At 46.0% G+C, this 23,084-nt stretch overlaps 1 long non-coding RNA gene across 1 annotated transcript; it reads left to right on the top strand.

Moving 5' to 3' along the window:
* Positions 1 to 15,316: 15,316 nt before the first annotated feature.
* LOC135365824 (uncharacterized) lies at positions 15,317 to 22,725 on the top strand. Its single transcript, XR_010413944.1, has 2 exons — positions 15,317 to 15,442; positions 22,430 to 22,725. It is a non-coding gene; the product is annotated as an uncharacterized LOC135365824 (long non-coding RNA).
* The last annotated feature ends 359 nt before the right edge of the window (positions 22,726 to 23,084 follow it).

Here is a 23,084-nt window from a genome sequence, read left to right as displayed (position 1 = left end):
TCGCACGTCCGTGACTAGGAGTGCGGATAGGCCTTGTATGCCTGTGTTCTCAATAGCCTGCAGGGCAGATATTGAGCATTCTCGCGGGCTGAAATCAACTATGTGTTGAAGCAAGAATAGAATGGCATAGAGTCCTGCAGCTGTTGATGTGTTTGGATGCGAAAGGCATCATCCTTGCCCTCTGCCTTCGGATGATATTACGAAGGCCGATGCGTACTTGCCATTTCTGGAAGTGTCATACGTGTATACTGCTGTAGAAGTGGAAAAATTCTCATCTACTGGAACACAAGAATGGTCTCGAAGGACTTGAGAGGAACTTGGTCTCTACGTTCCAGAAGATCTGGGAGACAACGAAGATGGGCGGAACCGGAAGAGACCAAGGGGCTTGCGGCGGAGTTACACCCTTAGCTACAAAGACAGTGGGGCTCCGGCGTGTCATCTGCGCCACGCGATAAAAGTGACTCTGGGGGCGGTATTAAATCTTCCTAAGGAGCGGGTGACGACGATTGTGCGGACGCAAACGGAGGAAGCGCCGAGTTATTTCCCTTTCACGTAGAACCTCATTCGGGAGTTCTCCAGCTGAAAGGTGGTGTCCGCGAGGAATCCGAAATTCTATAGTTAATGTGATATCCACTTGGAGATGCCTTCCAAGAAGAAAACACCAAAAAAGTTTCGCAAAATTCGTTCGTGATTATGAAGCATTCGAGAAAAGGTTGCGAATAAGAGCAATAGGTCTAATGAGTGCATGGCAAAATCTCACACAAAAACAACATAACAAATTTGAACACCATATCAAGCAAGAACCACACAGCCATTCTGCTGTCATTTTACAACTTCATTCTGTGTTTTCAGTAATTTTGGGGATGTAAAATGTTGTACTGAAGCACCCCTGATGGTGCGGTTTCGTTCAGTAGCATGATCCCCTTGGAACAGAGCAGGAGCTGCATGCTGTAAAGACACCAGGGGTTAATGACTGTCTGTCCATGCTGCCTTACATGACCCCTTCAAGAATAAACACATCCATCAACACATCCAGTGTATCGCAAAATTAGTACCATTCACTATTGAATACAGAAAAAAAAATTATGTCATTCAGTAATGAGCATTCTTGCCAGGCACCGCCTAGGAACTGCCGCATAAAGCACGTTCCTGGCTATCATAAAGAAAATCTTTCCTTTAGTGCTTCCCTCTGAGTCGCGGGCCGCATTGGCCTGGCCTACACCACGGCGGATACACCATGCCGCAGATAGTGAACATGCACAAAAACTGCCTCTGATTTGGGGAACCGCGTGGCCGAGGCCGAGTGCTGTAGCTGCAACTTTCTCAACTGTCTTTAATATGACACAGAACTCGTTCTCCAGGCGATGCATGGATGCCGTTGGCTACGGTCCTATCGTGTAGAAGAGAAGCCCAAAGGAAACACGCAGTAGAACAGACAATATCGACTTTTTTACAGCCAACGGCAGGAGGCTATGCGCATCGGAATAAACTAAACGCGAACAAGGTTACAGGAGGACGCGCTCCTAATGATGCGCTGACGACACTTGAGGCCTCTTCTTCCTCGCCAGATTCCCGAGATCCACTTGTAAGTTGACTGCAGTGGCAATTCTCAACTGGGCTCGAAGATGGTCATCGGACAGCTGGGACCTCAGCGTAGTCTTGTTGATATGCATCATTGAAAAGAACTGCTCGCATGTGTATGTGACTCCAAACATCAACAGAACACGGCTGACGTCAGACATCAGACAGGGAAACAATTTCCTGTCTACATATTTGTAGAACGCGGGAGCGCCAATTTCGTCAAACTTTTGTCGCAATGTGGAATTGCACTGGGGATTTATTAGTTCCATCTGGAGCTGGGGCTTAAAGGGGCAGTCGCATTCTCCGAGGTCAATTTCGAAACTAATGCGAATTCTAATTCCTTGCCGACCACTGAAGTGGGCTCGAAAATACCATTTCGATCCGCGGCGTACTTTTCGCGCAATCCGATGAAAAAGAAACCGGAATCCTTGCGCCCTCGCTCTCTAAAAGTGGGAGCAAACGTCACACGGATAAGACCAATTAGCGCGCGCCCTGGGCAAATGCGAGCGCGCGTCTGTTTGGCGGTCGCGAAGCGAAGGGAGCAAACATTGACTCGGAAAACGAGAGTGATGTTTCTCTGTCTGGGGGAGATTCTGACGAACATGTTAGCGGTAGCGGCGACGAGTTAATGCTGGATGATGACCCATACTCTACGGACCCAATGCCTCTGGAGCCCGCCGACCATCCACGAGATGTGGCTGCGGCTAACCCGCGGGATGACATTTTGAGGTGACGTATCTCTTTGCATGGTTGCCGTCGGATGTGCGAAACAGTTTAGAATCTTGAAATCGGCAGGCGTCGGTGTGGAGTCTGCGACCCACAGGAGCCCGACGAGCGCCTGTGTTGCCATTCTGTTGCCAGGGTGGCAGAAATGTGCAATAGTGCCGCCGTGCAGTGCATAACACAACACCCATTACTCAGGGACATCTGCCTCCGTAGAGAGCTTCTAGTGGTGTACGCGCCTCAATTCAGCCGCTATGATCAACATTTTAGGCGACTCAATCCCCAGGACCACAGGTAAGCCTGCTGCAGTGCTCTCCCGTTTGCTATATGATTACGACAGTAATGAATTTTTCGGTTTAAATGACCCCCATCAAGACACGGAAGGGTAAACTCGGGTGCTAGTCGGGTGTTGTTGGTTATGCAAGTTGTCGCACCTAAAGTGGACAAGGGCTGTCTACAAAAGGGCTACTATTCTCAGCAGCTTTTTGGCCTACACAAGTTTGTCCCCCATAAATCATAAGCGTGGACGACAGCTGTGGAACGATCCAGAGAATCCTGGTCCAACAATTCCATTAGGAAAAGTGAAGCAACACAGCCGCCTCAGCTAGTCTCGACATGCTCTCAATTATGCCAGTTAGCCATGGCCTGATTGGCAACACAAAACCCTGATTGATTGAGAGATATCCAGTGGGAATTTTAAACTCTGAAGGAAAGTCTTACAAGTCTGAAAACAGAAGCATTTGAGGTGCCAATGAAGGGGGGAAGCATGTTACTGAAGAATGTAAGAGGTAACGTATTTTGAGAGAAATTGGATTTTGCCGAAATTGGAGGGAGGCTGGTTTGGGAGGGAGTTAGCAGTTGGAATCTGGCTCATCCTGAAAGAGGCGGACATTTTTCTGTTGTACTGTGTTGCACACCTGCCAACATTCCACATTCAAAATGCGGGAGACCCTGGAATTAAGGAAGGAACGCACAGGCTTTGAACTCCAAGGTTGAGATAGTGTCTGTTCTTCTGTTCTGGCCATTGTCTTCCCAACACTGTGGGAGATTTGGCAGGTATGCAAATGCCCACAAGATATGATGCTAAACAAAAAGAAATGTCATGTGGAGTTGTCTTTTCCAGCTGCCTGAGGTTCACGGCATACTCGTCATTCACAAGATGGGTCTGGGGATACCTTGGTCCAAGGAACAGACGACAGGTTCCTGGATGCGTTGTCCGAGCAATCAGGAGGGAGTTCCCGTCTACGTCTTATCAAGGCTATCAGCGTTAGGACCATCGAAACAAGGTTGTCTTGACAAGACAGACAAGCTGTTGCATACTGATGGCTGGAACTGGAGACATGTAGTGGCAAGACAAACATTTTGCTGACATAGGCACACTTCGCGTAAATGAGCCCTTGGTCATACCCCTTGCCTCCCATCAGAGGTTTTCGAGAATACTATAGGTATGTGGTGTACGGATAAACCTATCCGTACACCACACACCTATAGTATCCTCGAAAAGCTCTGATGGGAGGCAAGGGGGATGAACAATGGCTCACTTACACGAAGTGTGCCTATGTCAGCAAAATTTTCGTCTTTTCGTCATTGCAGTGTGGGGGATGTTATGTCTTGTCACTCTGTATCTCCAGTTGCAGTCAACAGACTGTCTACCCGTCTGTACAGCAAAAACTACTACACGTGGCGGTATTAGCGCTGGCATCAAATCCAGACTGTACTGCAGTTAGTGCCGAGGTGGGAATATTTTGAACTATGTGCAGATTGTCAATGCGGTGTAGTGACGGGAATGAAGAATGACCCTATATTTGTATCGATTTATTGTACAGTGGAGTATGACGGAGAAGGAATAACAAAATAGCTTAGGTTTATTTGCCTCCCATTATGTATGGGAGGCAAATAAACCTAAGCTATTTATTATGTTGTGCTGTGGTTCTAAATTAATGTGGTGTGAAGCCTGGGTGGTTACAGGTATGCTGCCACAGGGATGTTAGGAGGGTTCATGTTGGCAGATCCATATCTGGTGTACTAATACGCTATGCAAGTCTGTGTCATTTGTTTTCCTCTTCCTGGAATCAGGGGATAACAACCCCCTTGTGAGATGCGCCGTGAAGTGGGTCCCCAGCACTTGCTTCAGCCATGACCTCCGCATCTTAAATATGGCCTTAAGTGTTAACACTCAAAAGAATATGTTGAGGGCCTCGCGGGGTACAATAACAAACATAAAAATGACTATGCAAATAAATCTTCCCCTTTGCGGTCCCTGTTTCACTGGCACAGTTACTTTCCTGTCGACATTACGTTATAAACGCTGGCAGCCACATCACACAAGATTCCTTTCACAGAACTCGACAATTTTCAGGGCTCGTACATATTCATTATTTTGTGGGACCTGCAAAAAGAATTGCAGTATTTTCGTGGCTTGACAAAACATACCAAATCCAGTTGATTCCGTTGACGTGCTTGCTGCCGCCTGAAATAGAGCCAGAAATTGAACCTCTGTATGCAATAAGGGGATAAGTCGATGTATCCCATTTTTACTATTTCTACTGCAATGACATATACATACCAGTATGTACCTGCCAAACAAAATTTAGGGCCGTATTGCTATTTATTGACCCGCTACAAGACGGTAAAAAATGAGAAATGCATGCGTGTCAATGGGACCGGCCGTCAGTTCAGGCCCCTTTTCTCGGTTTGGGATTTTTCGACTTATCCCCTTATTGCATACAGAGGTTCAATTAGCAACAAGGCTGCAGTAGAATACTGATGCAACGTGAAGTGTCTCGGACGTAGCCAAACACAGATTGCGATGTTTTCACATCCCTGAATGCTCCCATCAGGCTTACACTATGAACTGTAGAAACATCCACTAGCTGCAATAACATTAGAATAACGCTGTCATGTGGGAGTGTTACGTTACTCCTGCATAATACAGGCGACAATTAGCACAGCAACAACACACCAATCTTTTTTCTCGAGAGTACGCGTACTATTGCGTCAGGACGCTGCAATCATTGTAATAATTTGTGTTCCTCCGGGTGTCGGTGTTGTATAGAGTTTGATCGTGTAAAATCTCTTTGATTGCCAACGCTGATTCCATGCGAAGATGCTTGTACATAGTGCCTCCTTAGCAATCTTCAATCTAATCAATGTGTAGAATACATTACAATGATGACTAGTAGCCGGTGTGACTGTGACGTTACAATCGGCGGCGAGGCCAGTTATTCGCGATGATGTTTACTGTGACAACTGATATTTTTCATCGCAGCGTAGCTGTGACTACGCAGGATTGTCACTTACCTCCGTTACTGGTTCCTGCCCTTGTTCCTGATCGAATATGGTAGGCACGGCGTCAATGTTCAGCCGCTTCCGTTTCTGCCGTAGCCCGAGCCGAACTTCGTCGGCGAAATGACAGGAACAGACGCGTGAAATATTCAATCATTGAGCCACACCACAGTAGTGGCTGGCGATCGCTGCCTCCCGCTTTCGTTTCGTCCCGCCATTGCGAGGTCGGTGAAATGTAAGCTCGGGATTCGCGTTATTAGTCTTTGTGCACCCGGGCATGTAGTACCGGTTTCCTGGCTGCGACATCGCACGTCAACGGCGTGAAATCCTAGGGCACACGCCGTGGTTCAAAGTACTTCAAAGCAAACGCGACAAGACAACAAGAAAAAGGGTCAGACGCACGCTCAGACACACACCGACGGAAAGGAGCGCCTCCTGATGGTTGGTTTATCCGGGTGACGTCATCCAGTGTCGGCGCCTTGCGGGGATTGCCGTGCGCGCCGGAAGCGCGAACATTTAAAAATCGTTTCTGAGTCAACCAAGTGGATTTGTGCGGATAAAATTTGCCGGCGTACATTATGAACGACAGGGAACATGACCATAACAGTTCCGGAACACGTTTCCGGATGCCACTATCCCTTTAACGCCTTCTGGAAGAACTCAAAAGGCGTCGGCGAACAATTTAAACATCGCCTCGAGGATCTCAAAGTCATGAAACCTTGACATCAACGCACACCACGGCAGAGACACTGCCGACGAGTATGTGCGAAGCGTTTCCTCGTTCTTGCAGTCAACGGCTTTTAGACAAGGAAAGTGGAAGAGATCCTTCGACGTTAGCTGTTTCTCCCGAAGTTTTAACTTTCTCACATAACCTTTGACGCTGTCGTACATCTGTCTAATCAAGCGAGCTTTCCACTGCAAGCCCATATTCAGGATGTTCAGGTGGTTAGTTATGTCCACGAGAAACGCCAAGTCACGCAACCATTCGGGGTCGGACATTTCAGGGCATTATTTCCCCATGTTGTGAAGAAATTCCTTGATTTGGTCTCGAAGATCGAAGAAACGTTGAAGTACTTTCGCCCTGCTGAGCCATCTGACCTCTGTATGATAAGGCAGGTCTTTGTACGTGGCATCCCAGCTTTGAAGGGAATCGGCAAACAGACGATGATTCAGGCCCCTCGACCGATTGAAGATAACGGTCTTGACGACAGAGTCCATGACGTGCTTAAACTTAACTACGCGGCAGCACAGTGCCTCCTGATGAAGGATACCGTGAGTTGCTGGAAGGTTCGTGGGCACGCCTTCCTCTGCAAGCGTTTCTTTGAGGCGGGCTGCCAGACCTACACTGGGACCAACCATTGAAGGAGCTCCACCAGTCGCTACTGACGTGAGATTCTCCCACTTGAGACCTGCTGCTTCGATGCTGCCTTTTACCGCGCTCCACAGGTCACTCCCCGTCGTTGTCCCTTTCAGAGGAAGCAGATCAAACAGTTATGTTTGGTTATTTGGTTAGTTACGTTATGGTTATTGGTTATCAAACAGATGAACAGTATATGTCCAAGTCGTGCGTGACACCGCGGATGAACACCACGCACTAAGCAATATCTTTTATGTCCGTGGATTCGTCAAGCGCTAAGGGATATGCACAGAAATTTGTCGAAATATCGCGCAGCTGCATTTCCAAATCTGCACCCATGTCCTCAACCCACCTAGCGACAGTATTTGCAGAAATACCTGCGAGCCCGCCTACCTACCACAGGCTGACCCACACAAATCGTGCAAATCCGAGGATAAAAACAAAATATATATGTGAGAGGAAGGGGGGGGGGGGGCAGGGAGATCCAGCGTGACGATCGTCACAGTTGGAATTCGCTGTCAAAGAAATACGAAGAGTGTGAAGTTGAAAATGGCATTACCGAAAAGCTTCATTAACTCGCAGGAACAACTCCTTTTCAAAATCACTGTCCGACAGCCTGCTCCGTTTTTTGTTTCTTTTTGTTTTCATTTCATTTATCTATTTCTTCACAGAAACAAGTGAAGGGGAGGCTGAGGCAAAAAAGTCTCTAAGGGACTTGACAGAGGCCGCAGTCACCCGCTATCAGCAAAGACAATACATATATGCAACTCAAGACATAATACATGACACTGATAATACATGATAATACAAACATGATAATATAATAATTTGTAACTTATAGTTAGCAATAAACCCAAAGGTTTTCGCACTGCAACTAGTGAAGCAAAGCGGAAAGTACTGCATTCGGCTCAACAGGAAAGAAGAAGCGGCCAAACAACGAGAAACATTATTCTAATGCACAAAAATAGCCTAACAATTCACGCTTGGATATTTTGTTAAGGTCACTGTCAAAAGTATTTAGCGGCTTACTTAGATTGTACTGCAATGTTTGAAAGCCATAGGAAGTCCTGCATTGGAAAAAAGAGTATGTACAAGGATTGCGATACCTATAGACGTGGCTCACGCGTTTCAAGTTTGCCATGTCAAGAAGCTCATTTTCATTTTCTATAATGGCTTTCTTATATGTTAGAGAAAGTCTGTTGTTATACAAGTTGTGAATTTGTGAGTTTTGAACAAGCCTAACGTTGTATGTGTATAAGATAAGTTTTCTAAAAGCCTTAAGAATTTTTTCTGAACCAGGAGTTTGAAGAGTGGGTGTTTCGAGGATGTACCCCAAACAAGAAGACAGTAGTTGAAATGCGGTTCAATTAGCGTGCGATATAACAATGTTAAAACGTTGGCTGGTAAAAGGAATTTGTACTTATATATTAGTCCAAGACTGGAGCACGCGTTTGCCCGGACATGTTGAATGTGAACATCCCAAGTTAAAATGGCGGTAAAATACACTCCTAGCAGTTGAACTTTTTCAACTACTTCAACTTTTTCGCCATTTAAAAGTATATCATTTGTTAATTGGAAGCTTCGGTTGCGAGATCTAAAAATTATTGCCTTGGTTTTGGCTGGAGGCGATTTGCATCTGACCATTCAGAAAAGTACTGCATTAGCTTTTTCAACAACATATCTGATGTCCCTGCCCGTGAAAAACATGTTGGTGTCGTCCGCGTACGTTACAAATTTTGTCTCTGAGCACATGTCTACAATGTCATTTACGTACACGTTAGAAAGAAGGGGACCCAACAAGCTGCCTTGTGGAACGCCGGATCTCACGGGCTTAAAAGATGACTTCATCTCTTTTATAACTACACACTGTAGCCTACAGCTAAGGTATGACGTTATCAGCGTTAAAGCAAGTCCGCGTATGCCGTAGTAAGAAAGCTTACTTAGTAAAATTGTGTGATCTATCGAGTCGAAGGCTTTGGAATAATCGGCTACAATCCCTAGTATGACCTGTTTGTTTTTAATTCCTTCTGTCACTATTTCCTTCACTTTTAAAAGCGCTGTTTCAGTGGATTTTAATTTACGATACCCGTATTGTGCTGGCGTTAGAATAGAGTGACGATCAACAAAAGTGATCATTCTTATATATATTATCTTTTCAAATACCTTAGACAGTACCGGCAAAATGCTTATCGGTCGGCTGTTGGACATGACCTGCGTATCCCCCCCCCCCCTTTGTGTATCAGACAAAGTTTGGCTATCTGCATTTCTGTTGGGCATACTCCGTGCTCGAAACAAAGATTGAAAAAATGTGATGAGAAGGGTGCTATGTGACTCGCTACGCTTTTTATAGATGCTCTTTGCATGTCGAAAACATCCAAGTTCTTACTGTTTTTCAAAGAAATAATAGTTGAGAACGCTTCATTAGCATCAACCAGAGAGAAAAATAATGACTGTAGGTTGCTACGTGCTGGATAAATTCTTGTTGATGTTGACTGATCAGATGGTGGAAATTGATTCGCAAAGTACGCGTTTATGCCCTCGGCCATATCTTGTCCTGTTAAAATGGTATTATTATGGATAACACTGTGGATGTAGCCATGAACTGTACCCTTGCCCCGCAGTTTGTTTATCGTACTCCACATATTGCCTCTCGATTCGTCAGTGAAAAGTCTCGCGTAATAATCTTTCTTAGCACGTCTAATCGCCGCCGTGGCGTAATTCCCGAAATTCTTATATGTAATGTGATTGATTTCAGTTCTATCTTTCAAAAACATTTTATATAATTTGTCTCTTTCTGGTATAATTTTCATTAAACTAGCTGTCATCGATGGCTTCCTATAGCTTTTGCGCAATGTTTTCTTAACCGTAGGGAAGCAGGAGCGGTATACCTCAAGTAACTTTTTGAAAAAGGAGCTGTAGGCCTCATTAGGTTGATCTGTATTGAGAACAAACTCCCAGTTTATACCCGTGACGATGTCAACAAATCACACTATCTTCACTGACCGATTGGAAAATGTAGTGTTCTTTTTGTCTCGTAACGCTGTGCCTAAGAGAAAGAAATATTGGAAGATGGTCACTGATGGACGTGTCTATGACCCCAGACTTGGATGCAATGTTAGTATTTGTAAGAAACAAATCTAACAGACTCGATGTTGACCTTGTTATGCGCGTAGGCGACGATATGGTGTTGGAAAAAACATAAGTAGTGAGTATGGACTGAAAATCCTGGCTATGGGAGGAATTCTGCAATAGGTCTATGTTAAAATCACCTCCGAGATAGCATGTGCATTTTTGCTCTATTACAAATGACAGAAGTCCAATACATTAATATGTTGTACACATGTATGTACATTAAATGTTCAATACATTACTCCAATACTGAACAGGCGCTCCACAAATGCGAACCAATGCTCTACAGAAACGGTAGAATTCACTGCCGTTTTTCTCCGTATCGTTGATTTAACCTCATAAAGAGTTATTAATATTTTGCGCGCCCTCTCTCTCGCTACGGCTTTCGGCACGGGTCTTCTATCCTGCCTGATAGGAGTCTCAATGGTTTACTCGCATACCCTTCAGTACAACACACCACCCAATGCATGCTTCCAAACCCGAGGCGCTGCACGTTACCCCTTCCCAAGAGGGACGTGGATGTCCAGAATACCTCAGACGCTAAAGCAGATGTACAGCACAAAGCGGATTGTAGCGGCAAAAAGAGAATCTTTCGCTCGACCTCCGTGTCACGCACAGAGAGGTATTTTCAAAGCAACCGGGAAAATGGGTAGATGTTGTTGAAAAAGTATTAAAGTTACTTTACTAATTACTGACCTTTCAAAGTATTTGCAAGGTAACAAGTTACTCGCAAAAGTATTTAAGATACCCAAGTTAAATACTGTACTCAAGTTACTTTACAAGTCTGCTGAGAATCGCTTTTCGAGTTCTAGAACTTTTCAGAGAGCCTACAAGCACGAATACATCAGCCTGCGTCTGAGCAAACCGCTCAACGGGCGGACAAGAGATGCATGTGCCAGGCTGGTGTGAGTAGATTCTGGTAGCGGATTCTTCACTTGAAATGAATGTCACCAATCAGCCTCGAGCAGTGTGACATTAGGGCCGGGAGCCAATCAGAAGGAATATAATGTTCGGCGCACTGCCGCCACCGTTTGGAGTGCAGTGACCGCATCCCAAACTGTTAGTGATGGGCCGAGAATCAATGATTCCTTCTTGGTGAACGAATCAGTAGCTTGAAATGAGTGAATCGATTCACCTCCACAAAAATGATTCGTTCATTGATTCACCTTCAATGAGGGTCCTCAAAAACCACAAAGAAAAGGAGGAAACATTCTGATTTCAAAACATTTGACAGAGGTAGGCGCGGCGCCATCTCTGAATGCGAACTGCAATCACAGCACGCATCCACAATGATGTGCGCATGCGCGCACACGGTGTGGTCGTATGGTACTCTCTATGGTGATGATGGTGAGGCAGGCCACGGCACGGCAGCGCGCAAGCGAGACTGAATCAAACGAACGAATCAACTGAATCGGTCTGCGCCTTTTGATTCAGTTTGAGTGGTTGGAGTCGTATGAATCACGGCTGGCTGCTGCGCTGCTCTCCTAGAGTCGAGGTGACTCGTTTGCTGTGCGTCTTAGATCACTGATTCATGTAGCAGTCCGTTCGCTTCGGACAGTTCGAGTTCGAGGGATAATCTTTGTATGGTTGTGCTTGTGCGGCTCACCGATTCATTGAGCGATTCATTTGCGATGGGAGTCGGTTTGGTGGTTCGGTTGTGCGCTGTGCTTGTGGGGCTCACTGAATAGTTTTCCGATCCGTTCGCTTCGCGCCGGTCGCTGGGGAATAATTCTCAGTCTGAGCTGCTGATTCATGACGTGATTCGTTCTCTTCGGGCGGTTCTGGCACTGTTCGTTCGCTCTTCCTGGCGTGATCCACGGAATGGCCTGGTCGCTCCTGATCGTGTGAGTGGGGACGGGGCTTGAATTGGTTTGCTGATGTGTTCTTTGGCTGATCCTTCACTGGGGATGAATCCGTTCGACACCTAATAAGTTAACTATTTCATTGAGCGGTCTTAATTAGGTAGGAGCCCTGGCGCGTCCGTTCAAAAGTGGGTGCAACCGTTGCCGTGCTCGTTGTGAAGGACTTGGTGTTGGCTAGTCCCAGGCTGAAGTTCGAGGTTGGGGTATGTTCATCGACGTGTGCTATCTTCTGTGAGCTGCCGGGCTCTCAGGGACTCGTTTGTGCCGGTGGGTGGACTGAATTTTCATGCATATGTTTGAAAGGTAGGGTGGTCGTGCAGGCTGTGAACGCTAGTAGGCATATGTCGATTTTCGGAACTACTAGGCATCCTCGGTGGATCGTCCAGATTCCTGGTTACTGTGTGATACAATACTGGTATATATGACAAGGGCGTGAAAGCTCAATGTGCTCGTGGGAATGCAAAACTAAACTGTTCTCTGCAGGTCCGCTTTTTTATTTCGTGTTTCTTCATTTCTTTTGAGTGCCGTGCCGATTGTGAGTATGTTATAGCAAGCAGAGATAACCACAGCAACGCGAGACTGCCGGAAGCGCCTCTCTTCGCTTGACTCTTTCTTTGTGAGGTCACCGGTCACCGTGACTTGGTGACGTCATTGCGTCACGTGGTGTCGTGACGTCATTGAATCACTAAACGAATCACTAAAACGAACTGAATCAAATGAATCGATTCACTAAAAAGAGTCATTTTGCCCATCACTACAAACCGTTGTACTGAAGCCCGATAGGTGCGCCCTTGCTCTGAAGGGGAAGAGAGAAACAAGGTAGAAGGAGGTGCCCACATACACGGATGGAGTAGAAAACGTGCGATAGCGGAAGAGAAACTGCCATCCTACGCATAAGTGCATAAATTTTTTTTCTTAGAGTGCACATAATATGTTCTGAGTATAACTGGAGAAAAATTGCGAAGCCGTTTTCAACATAGTGAGAAATCATGCGGCATTGTGTTCCCAGCGGTTTTGATTGCGCTGTAAGAAAAATATCCGTAATTTTATACTGCACAAGTGATTGGTAACTCTGTTGCCGGCATATGTGCCGTAAACTATATATGCTGCGCAAAATCCGTTTAGAGTGCACAGTTCCCGACTGGGTTTTCGCAGTTTAATATCCCGTAGTGCAATGTGCACTCCAATATTTTTTAAATAACTACTTTATGGCACATATGCCAGCAACAGAGTTAGCAGTCGCTCCTGTGTAACATACAGAGTTTTTTCTTTTTTCTTTTTTTTTTCAGTGCGTACAGTCGCTGTAAACGAATTTAGCACTTGCGCTGTTCACAGTGCATTTATCTGGCGGACAGATTTCCCTTCGTTAAACGTCACGTCACTCTACGCCAGTGTAGCGGGATTTAATTACATTAAACTAACCTGTGACCCACAGTGTGGTCGACTGTACATCTCCGGTCAAGATTAATAATAACACTGGAAACACTTCGGTCTCATTTCCGAGCCCGATAACAGCCACCCTGGGGGCACTGGGGAAATGTTAAGTGAACAAAATCCTTGAGTTACACTAACACAACAGTTTCATTAAATTAAGATTTCCTCATGGCCCCAAGGGTTGTTGTAATCGCGCTCGGGAACGAGACCACATTTTTTCCAGTGTTATTATTAAGGTTGATGTGAGCTGTACAACTGTACTGTGCCATGAACATTGACGGGCAACGTACCTCAAAACTGTACTGAACTTAAAGTACCAACTACCTAGCATTATTGTTACTTGAAATACGGTGCAAATTACCACATTGCGTGTACAATGTAGTACCAAGGGAAAGTACTTTAAAGCGGTTGTAAGGTATCATTAGGTAAGGTATAATTGCATATCTCACAGTTGGCGTCAAAAACAGGAAAATGGATTTTACATTTGCAGTTTTGCATGTGGTTGCTACGAAGCATTGTTTACTCATGAATAGGAAATTACAGAAATGGAATAATTTGCTTTTAAACGTTCACAAGCAATCAGGTCTGCTAGTTCAAGGTACTATTTCTCGAGTTATCGGTGTTCCCAGTGCACAGCACTGCGGTGGCAGTCGGTGGTTACAATATGAACCAAAAAAGGATGCGTTAAACAAATCAAGAAACATGTTGACACATCGAGAGCGTAAATTATCACACTCACGCAGACTTGTAACATATCACAGGCTGTCTCAACGACGAAAAACATAAAGCCATGAATGAGCGGGAAGCGCAATGCAAAATGCCCTTTGTATATAGGTTCGCGTATACTGCTACCGGGAGCGCGGTACGCTACCGCATCTATAGCGAAGCCAATCAACTGGTAAGATTCTGAGTCACGCACACTATCATTGGTTCCGGTAGGCACGGTAACTTGACGGTGGCGTTATGAACGGTATACTAAAAATCGCTAATCTCTCAAACGGTGAAACGAAGGGTGCCTTTAGTTTCTCTCTTTTTCATTCATCATGCACTAATTAAAAACCAATCAGGCATCGCAAAATGTTGTGCTCATTGAACTGCAAACTGAAAGGAACAGTGCAACAGACGGAATCCATTCTAAGAAAGCCAGAGCCTAGACCACAACAGAAAAACGGCACGACAGACCAATAAAATCGAGTCTTGTGATCACGGTGCAGGTTCAAACAAATAGTCACCCTACCTAGCTCAGTACATAACGCGTGTGCGAATTTTCGCGTGTGAGTATTTCAACAGTCGCATATAAAAGTAGTAGTTCCCGTTTATGAACACGTATGCCAGTCACGCTACAGGGTACAAAACTGTATTACGTCATCCTATATTTTATTGCATTACCAGTATGGCACTTGAGTAAATGACGAAAGAGCACCGAGCAAGTGTTCTTTTAATGCAGTGCAAAGTACACACTTTCAAATGAAGCATTCAGAAATGTAAGTAGTGATTTAGTGCTTGGTACTCGACGTACTGCCCATCTCTGGTTGCGACGTAGCTCTCATTCTCGTCAGCTCTGATGCATCAGACATCCCGACATTGCGCTCCTCTTGAAATCAACACTGCGTGCCAATTATCTAGGCGCTACTGATCTATTTTATTTTCATCACATAGCTTCGCTTGCCATTTCAATGATTACCGTCGTACGGACAATGGTTGATCGACGTTTACCTGAACAAGCATAACCTGTATCGAGGAGAGCAATTGTGCAAAATCAATTGCTGAGGATGACCAACTGTAGGAAGCGGAAGTGGATGTAGGCCACCACTTGTTGTATCTGACAATTGTTCTGTACAGTTTGATGGAAACGTCATTAGCAGGCCCACTATCCCACTTCAACACCTTAGAGACACGAAGGTGCTACTCGGAAATTAAACGACAGGACAGGAAGCAAGCAATTTAGTCACGTTTGTTTTAAAATGAGAAGACCTTTCGAGACGGACGGCAGTTGAAGAGCATTGTTTCGGAGCAGCACAATTACTGATGGAGCCAGACTGTGTACTTTTCCTGGTATCCGTTACTTACAGTAAGTAGAAAATGAATAGCGACTGTTAGTATAGACCGTTGATAGCGTGTATTCCAAAGTACTGTGTCTACCACCTCCAATCAACAGATAAGATTCCGAGTTATGCACACTGCCGTTGGTTCCGATATAGGTACGGTAGCTTCACAGTGACGCTATCAACAGTGTATTCTATTATCTCTGAGAACTTCATCTAACTGCTCGTGCTACATTACAACGTTGTTATTTTATGCTACCGATGCCAAAAGGGTAGTTCCACCTTGTGCCTTCACGAAAAGGGAGTGCAGATAAGGTATGGAAACAAGTTTACCATAAAACTCCGGCATATTAAAGGAGCAGTGAAGTGCAAAAACGTCTAGTGGATTGATAGATGATGTTACTTTCACACCAACAAAAAAGGAACTGAATTCATCCGTTACGTCGTTACGAACGAAACCGGCGGTTTGCACTTTCCCTCTTCTTTCCTTCTCAAGAGGCCCTGCAATGCTTAGAAGCCTCGGACTGGTCCAGACTTGTACCGTAACTTGGCTAGAGTATTTAAGTTAGGTATCTTAAATACTTTTGCGAGTAACTTGGTATCTCGCAAATACTTTCAAATGTCATTATTTAGTCATTTAACTTAAATACTTCTTTCAGTAACTTCTACTCATTCTCCAAGTTACTTTGAAGATACTTCCCTGTGCGTGACACGGAGGTTGAGCGAAGGATTCACTTTTGTCTCGGCAATGCGCTTTGTGTTGTACATACCCTATAGCGTCTGATATATTCAGGACATTCACGTCCCTCTTGGGAAAGGGCAGAGCCTGGGAAAGGGTTGCGTGCAGCGCCTCGAGTTTTGGAGAATGCATGAGCCGATGTGTTGTCCTGAAGGGTGACCGAGTAAACAATTGAAATTTCCTGTCAGGCAGGGCATAACACTTGCGCAGAAAGCCATAGTGAGAAAGGGCACGTAAAATGTTAACTCTTTATGAGAGTAAAGCAACGATAATGAGAACTACAGTAAACTCTGCCGCTTCTGTAGAGTGTTCTTCGCATTTGTAAACCGCCTGTTCACTATTGGGGGCAATGTGTTTTAAAAAATCCGTGTCAGGTTATCGGATAGTAATTTTGAAAAGGAGCTGTTCTTGCGAACTTAATAAAGCGTTTTGGTAATGCCATTTTCAACTTAACGCACTTCGTGTTTTTTTGCTTGCGAATTCCAAATGTGACGTCAAAGTATCTTGAAAGTAACGAGTTACTTTCGAGAGTATTTAGCACTTTATCTTAAATACTTTTTTTAAGATTGGGTATTTACTACTATACTCACTCACTTTTTTGCCCGGTGCTCAGGAAATTAACTTCAATACTTTTTGTGAGTATATTGTACAAGCCTGGATTGGTCTCCTTCAACGATCTGCTGCTATGATTGGACAAATCGTTTGCGCAGACCAATGAGAGCCCCACTTTGTCGGCCTTCTTCCTCAGAAGACGGAGATGGAAAGCGTTAAGTGCTGATTCTTTCGCTGATAAATCACGAACGACGCAACGGGTCACTCCCGTTCCTTTTGTGTTGATATCAAGGTAACGGTATATTTCACTCCTCAAGGAAAACTGTAGTTCCCCTTTACGCAGAAGTTTAATATGCACATCTTGGCCAAATGCATATTCCATGTGCCCCATTAAGTGTTCTGCATTCGTTGCTGGGATTCGATATCGCACGAAACCAGAACAGCACCCGGCGTCGGGAACTTGGCGCCCCTATCGCCCGGCAGCAGCCGCGATAGCCTCCTCCTCCGGTTGGGTCGCGGCAGGAGGAAGACCCCCACGTATAGCTGTGCGTGGCTGTCCCGTGTCTGGGGAAAGGGAGATCCTGGCGGTTGAGTGGACCCGGATGTTGCTTAGGACCCTTCGGGGCCCCTCCGGTAAAGCAACACACCGCTTTGGCCCCTGCTTCCCATAGACGGGTGGTCCTGGAAGGCCCGGCCAGGATTATTCAGCTTAGTCGCCATCTCCCACGGTCATTGCTTTCTTCCTTTGTATCCTTCCTTCTAATGCTTCCCTTTTCACCTTCTTTGGCGGCGAGGGCCAACCTTGTGCAGTCTTTTCACTCTTTTGAAACCTGCATTAGGGTACGGTGCCGAAGTACGTGTTAGCGTGCGGGGCACGTTCCCTTGGTTGGGCTCGGTGGTGGGCGACACACTTACTGCGCTGAATACTGGTTTTTCTTTATATGGATAAGCAAAACTCCAAAAACACTGATCGACGCCTGATAAGGTGCCGCACCGAAAGGCTTGCGCAGAACGTTATGGATCTTACCCCAGATCCTTGGTTTCTCAAGTTTCTAGTTATTCAATCCAATGAAGATAAAAAACCACTGACGAAAATCTCTCCTTTTGCTGTGGGAAAGCAACTGGAAAGTGTCATCGGCAAATCATATAAAGCGAAAAAACTGAGCACTGGGGAGATCCAGGTTGAAGTTCAAAGTCGGCAGCAAAGCACTGCTTTGCAAACACTGAGGAACATTCGAGGCATACAAGTACATGTTACAACACACCATACGCTGAATATTACGAAGGGCGTTATCTCAGAGGACGAGCTCCTTGAATGCACAGAACCTGAGATTGAAGAGGGTTTGAGTGACCAGGGTGTAGTGAGCGCAAAAAGGATCATGATGAGAAGGGACGGCAAGGATTGCGACGAAACACATTATTTTGTCCTTCAAACTCCACACGATACCCACTAACATAAAGGCTGGTCGCCGGAGTTGTAATGTTATACGATACGTGCCAAATCCGAGGCGTTGTTTCAAATGCCAGCGTTTTGGGCACAGCTCACTTGCATGTCGCGGACATCTGACATGCCCAAAGTGCGCTGGCAAAGACCACACAGGAGAGTCTTTCACCAATGAATACCATTGTACTAACTGCCAAGGTAACCACCCAGTATACTCACGATCATGCCCGCGCTGCAAAGACGAAAAAGAAGTGATCAAAATCAAAACATAACAGAATATTTCCTACAACAACAACTTTATTTTCGGCCTTGCAGAGTGGGGAGTTTCATCGCAACAGGCGATACTCTACCCCAGTGCTTGGTGGAATGGGGGGAATAAAATAACGAGCCCCTTTACAATAACGATCGAAGTCCGATGGTGTCCAGAAATGTCAGAAGAGCTTTGAGCGCAGAGCGTTGCTGGGCTGGATTGGGCCAGGGACCAAGCAATTTCGGTAGGGAGAAAGGGCGAGAGTCCAGCTGACGAAGAGACTCGGAGAGTGTGATTCGGGAAGGTTCGTAGTGAGGGCAATGAAGAAGAATGTGCTCCAGATCCTCAAGAGCACCACAGTGGCAACAGGTGGGAGAATCAATTTGTCTCAAGCGGTAACGCCACTGAGCTGTAAAGGCCACATCGAGGCGCATGCGGTGGATTAATGCAGCATCCTGACGAGATGTGTTTCGTGGCATGCGGAAAGCGAGCATGGGATCAACTCTGTTCAACATAGAGGGGGGAAGAATGTCGGTTGTCCGTTGGCGGGAAGCCAGGGGTGTCACTAGACGTCGCAGAATTGAACGGCGGTCTCCTCTGAGCAGAACAATACGGGTCCGGTTCCGAGACAAGAGTGCTGCTTCTGCGGCGCTGTCGGCCTGCTCGTTCCCCACGACACCACAATGGGCTGGAACCCACTGGAGAACTAGCCTGTGGCCTGCGGCGTAGATAGTGTGGTAAGCCATTAACACGTCGGTGACTAGGGGTGCGGATGGGCCTCGTATGCCGGAAGTTTCAATTGCTTGAAGTGCAGATTTGGAGTCTGTAAAGACTGCCCATTCCCGGGGTGGAAAATCAGCGATGTGTTGTAGAAAGAAAAGGATGGCATAGAGTTCCGCAGCTGTGGAGGAGGTTGGATGTGAAAGGCGTCTTCCGTGCACGACGCCTTCGGATGGAATGACGAAGGCTGAGGCGGACTTGTTGTTTCGGGATGCGCCATCAGTATATGCTGCCGTAAACGTAGAAAACTTCTCGTCTACCAGAGCATGAAAATGGGCTCGGAGGACTTGAGGGGGGACCTGATCTCTTCTTTGCAGAAGGTTTGGGAGGCGTACAAACGTGGGCGGTACCGGGAGAGACCAGGGGGCTTCCGGCGGTATAGTGTCCTTAGTTATGAAGCCAGTGAGAGTCTGGCGTGTCCTCTGCGCTACTCGATAGAAGTCGCTTCCAGGGCGGTATCGAATTTTCCTGAGTAGCGGGTGGCGGGGAATGTGAGCACGCAAACGGAGGTAGTGCCGAGCCGTTTCCCGTTCACGGAGAACTTCAAGCGGGAGCTCACCAGCTTCAGCCAGTACTTGTCGTGTTTCAGCCATTCTTGGAACTCCGAGGCATCGACGAAGGCTTCGAGCAAACAGGGACCGAAGCGTATTTAATGAAGTTGTTGATATCCTGTGCAGAATAGGAAGGCTGTAAAGCACAGTTGCCCTCACCAATGCCGCGTGAACCGCGAGCAGGGAACGCTGATCACAGCCCCATCCTGGGCCAGAAAGATGTTGGATTGCGGGGAGCCATCGCTGCACTTTAGTTTCAAGGTGTTTAATGTGCCGAGCCCAGCGCAAGTCCGAGTCGATTACCACGCCAAGGAAGCGGTGAAAGCGTACTGGTTCTAGCTTCTTTGAGCCAAGCCAAAGTGGGAAATTGGCCATAGCTTTACGCGTGAAAGGGAGCTCGACACATTTTTCGGGTGAAAGGTCCATCCCGAGGTGCGTCAGGTACGTATGGATATTGTTTAAAGCGAGCTGCAGGCGGCGCTGGAGAGCCGGGCGTGATTTTCCTACTGTCCAAAGGGCGACGTCATCTGCATACACGGAGAACGACACTTTGCGAGGAATTACTGATTGTAGGGCGGCCATCACCACGTTAAACAGTGTCGGGCTGAGAATGCTTCCTTGTGGGACTCCTTGGGGAACAGGATGCTGAGGGCTTTGGCCTTGGGACGTACGGACAGCGACAGTTCGGTCCGTAGGCCGAACTGTTTTCCTACAGAGCTGCTAGAACCCAGTACGAATTTCAAAAGAAAGCCAGTTTCTCCGAAGTGGTGCGCAGGGGAGTGGCACCACAGAGGAAATCCGTGGAGACTCAAACCTGCTTGCAGGTTATTGAGCCTCCACACCACACTCCCCAAGAAGAAGCTGGGGGCACTCAGGTGTCTCCTGCTGCAACGGAGGTTAGCCGTCCAACTGGCCAAAAAGAAGTAGCCACGGCTTTTTCGAAAGCCGATGGTCTGCAGTCGATTTGGGACGGAGGCGTGACAGCCCCCTCCCAGAAAGGCCCTCAAAGCATGGAGGTTGATGATAACGAAAGAATGTCGCAAAAGTCATCATCAAGCCTCCCTGAAATGCACCCAAAAGAAAAACGTGAAAAAGGCAGAGGAAGAGGAGTAAAGACAAGCGAACCACAGAAGCCACCCCTGCGAAGGGCCCAACCTCCTAAATGAAGCAAGTGCTACTTAGTCGGCATAACCAAGTGCTGCGCTTCCTTTTTTGTTTCTTCTTGAAATTGCCGCCATTATGAACCACTTCCTCCAATGGAATTGCCGTGGTTTGTTTTCAAATCTAGACGATGCAAATGATATTTTTGATACCTACAATGCAACATGCTTTGTCTCCAGGAAACGTACTTGAATACAACCTCCCCAACTCCTTTACGTAGACACAACGTATTCCGAAAGGATCGAAATAACACAAACCGTTCATCTGGAGATGTGGCGATCGTCACACGAGCATCTCCTCCAGCCAAGGCAGTTCCCTTACAAAAATAAAAATTGACTTTGTATTGGCAGATGACTGATTTTCTACTGACTCTATCGACATCCTACTTCCATTGACATTTTGCTGGAATACATCAATAAATGTCAATTGACTTTCTGGTGGCAACTGGTTGACAGTGTTTCGATTGACTGGGGTTATCACAGGTCAATTTTTTTTTTTTTTGCAGCAATCACTAAGATCGGTAAAAAAAGAAAAACCTGCTAGGTAAAAGGGCAGCGGGGGCACTCATCAAAGACAGAGAAATAAAATTATACAAAAGAGAGATTTTCACAAGCAAGAAAATTTGGTTTCGAGTACGCACATTGCAAAACGTTAACGCAACAAATTATTTTAGGAGACAGAACAAGAACGAGATACCTGATTGGCTCTGCCATGTAAATGTGAAAAATTGCGTTCGACATATATAGCTTGTTTAATGAAATAAACTGATGCAAGGTGCAGAGGAATATACAAAAATATACAAATACAACCTTCAGATTCAGATGGCACGGCCAAGCACAGAGTTTGGTAAGTGTGATGGAAGAAAGGATTTCACGAGATACAAAAAGTACGGCATAGCTCGCTCGACCAAAGAGGCTAGTGCAGGGTGCAGAAGCGTATGCAGAACACAATTCTTCACATTCATATGGCACGGCCGGTAAGTGTGACGGAAGGAATGATTTCATGAGACAGAAAAATAATGATTGCTTGCTTGATGAAAGAAACCGGTGCAGGTGTACGACCTCCTTTTTACTAAGGAAAGGGAGAGTATGTAAATTTTATTGAAATTTTTTATTGACACAAGTTGGTGGGAAGGTACGTTAATGTAGCCATCGCTGGGCTTTTCCGGTATTTATCAAACACACACTTAACAATGAGGTCAAGTCACATCCAGCAGGTAAACTTGTTCTACAGTAAAACGATATTTACAAAAGGTTCGTGCAATGGAGCCTTGAAACCACCAGCTCTCATGCTTCTACACCATTTGTCAGTCAAATTCAAACAGAATTTTGTGCAAGAAATTTTGTATGGTACCAGTAGAGAGAAGCTTTGATCAATGAGCAGGCACGGTGCAGCATGTTCACTTTAACGGCAGAAAAGGCAAGCAGCTAGACAATTAACACTATGAGCACTCAAACACACTGCCAAGCTGTAATGTGCACAGGTATAACTCGTTACCAACAAGCAGTGCCAAACACTTTCGTACACTGATTGCAGGAACACAGACGATACTGTCCATCGGCTCCACATGTACAAAGCGGTTTTCCAGTTGTGGCAGGTCGACACTGCATAAAACAGAGCACTTCACCGCATGGAGCACGACATCAAGAAACAACGCTGTAGGACACCTGCAAAGTGCGACGTTGCATTGGGAGCTGCACCTTGTGAATATTGCCGTTATTCGACCAAATGCTGCACACGATAGCTGTACATATGAGTTTAAACGCTTTGACTTGGCCAATGTGTTAACACAGAACGTAAACCCTGCAATAGTTACCTTCTTATAAAATGTAGCGCCGTCTCAATTGATTCCTTTACCATGGACTACGATGCCTGAACCTTGACGGCATGAATGAACTTTAAGCTTGTACCCCCTCAACAGTGTAAGCATATGCTTGGCTGTTGGGCCCTCTTGTGATAGGGATGATGAGTGCGTATGCCACAGATGAGGTAGCCTCGAGAAAAGTGAATACTTAAACACTATCTGCATGTGCACGTATCTGGTACCGTTAACTAACCGCAGCAGCTGACCGTTGACATTTTCAAATGGGTAGGCAGAATAGTTCCACAGGGGGCCCCATTCTTTTACACAGTCCACAATGTGCATGAGGAGGTGGGCTTGTACGTCATGTGCTCTCGGCCATACAAATTC

The sequence above is a fragment of the Ornithodoros turicata genome, chromosome 1 (genome assembly GCF_037126465.1).
Source record: "Ornithodoros turicata isolate Travis chromosome 1, ASM3712646v1, whole genome shotgun sequence".
NCBI lineage: Eukaryota > Metazoa > Arthropoda > Arachnida > Ixodida > Argasidae > Ornithodoros > Ornithodoros turicata.
The sequence above is the reverse complement of the archived record's forward strand: the minus strand, read 5'-3'. Positions and strand labels throughout refer to the sequence as shown.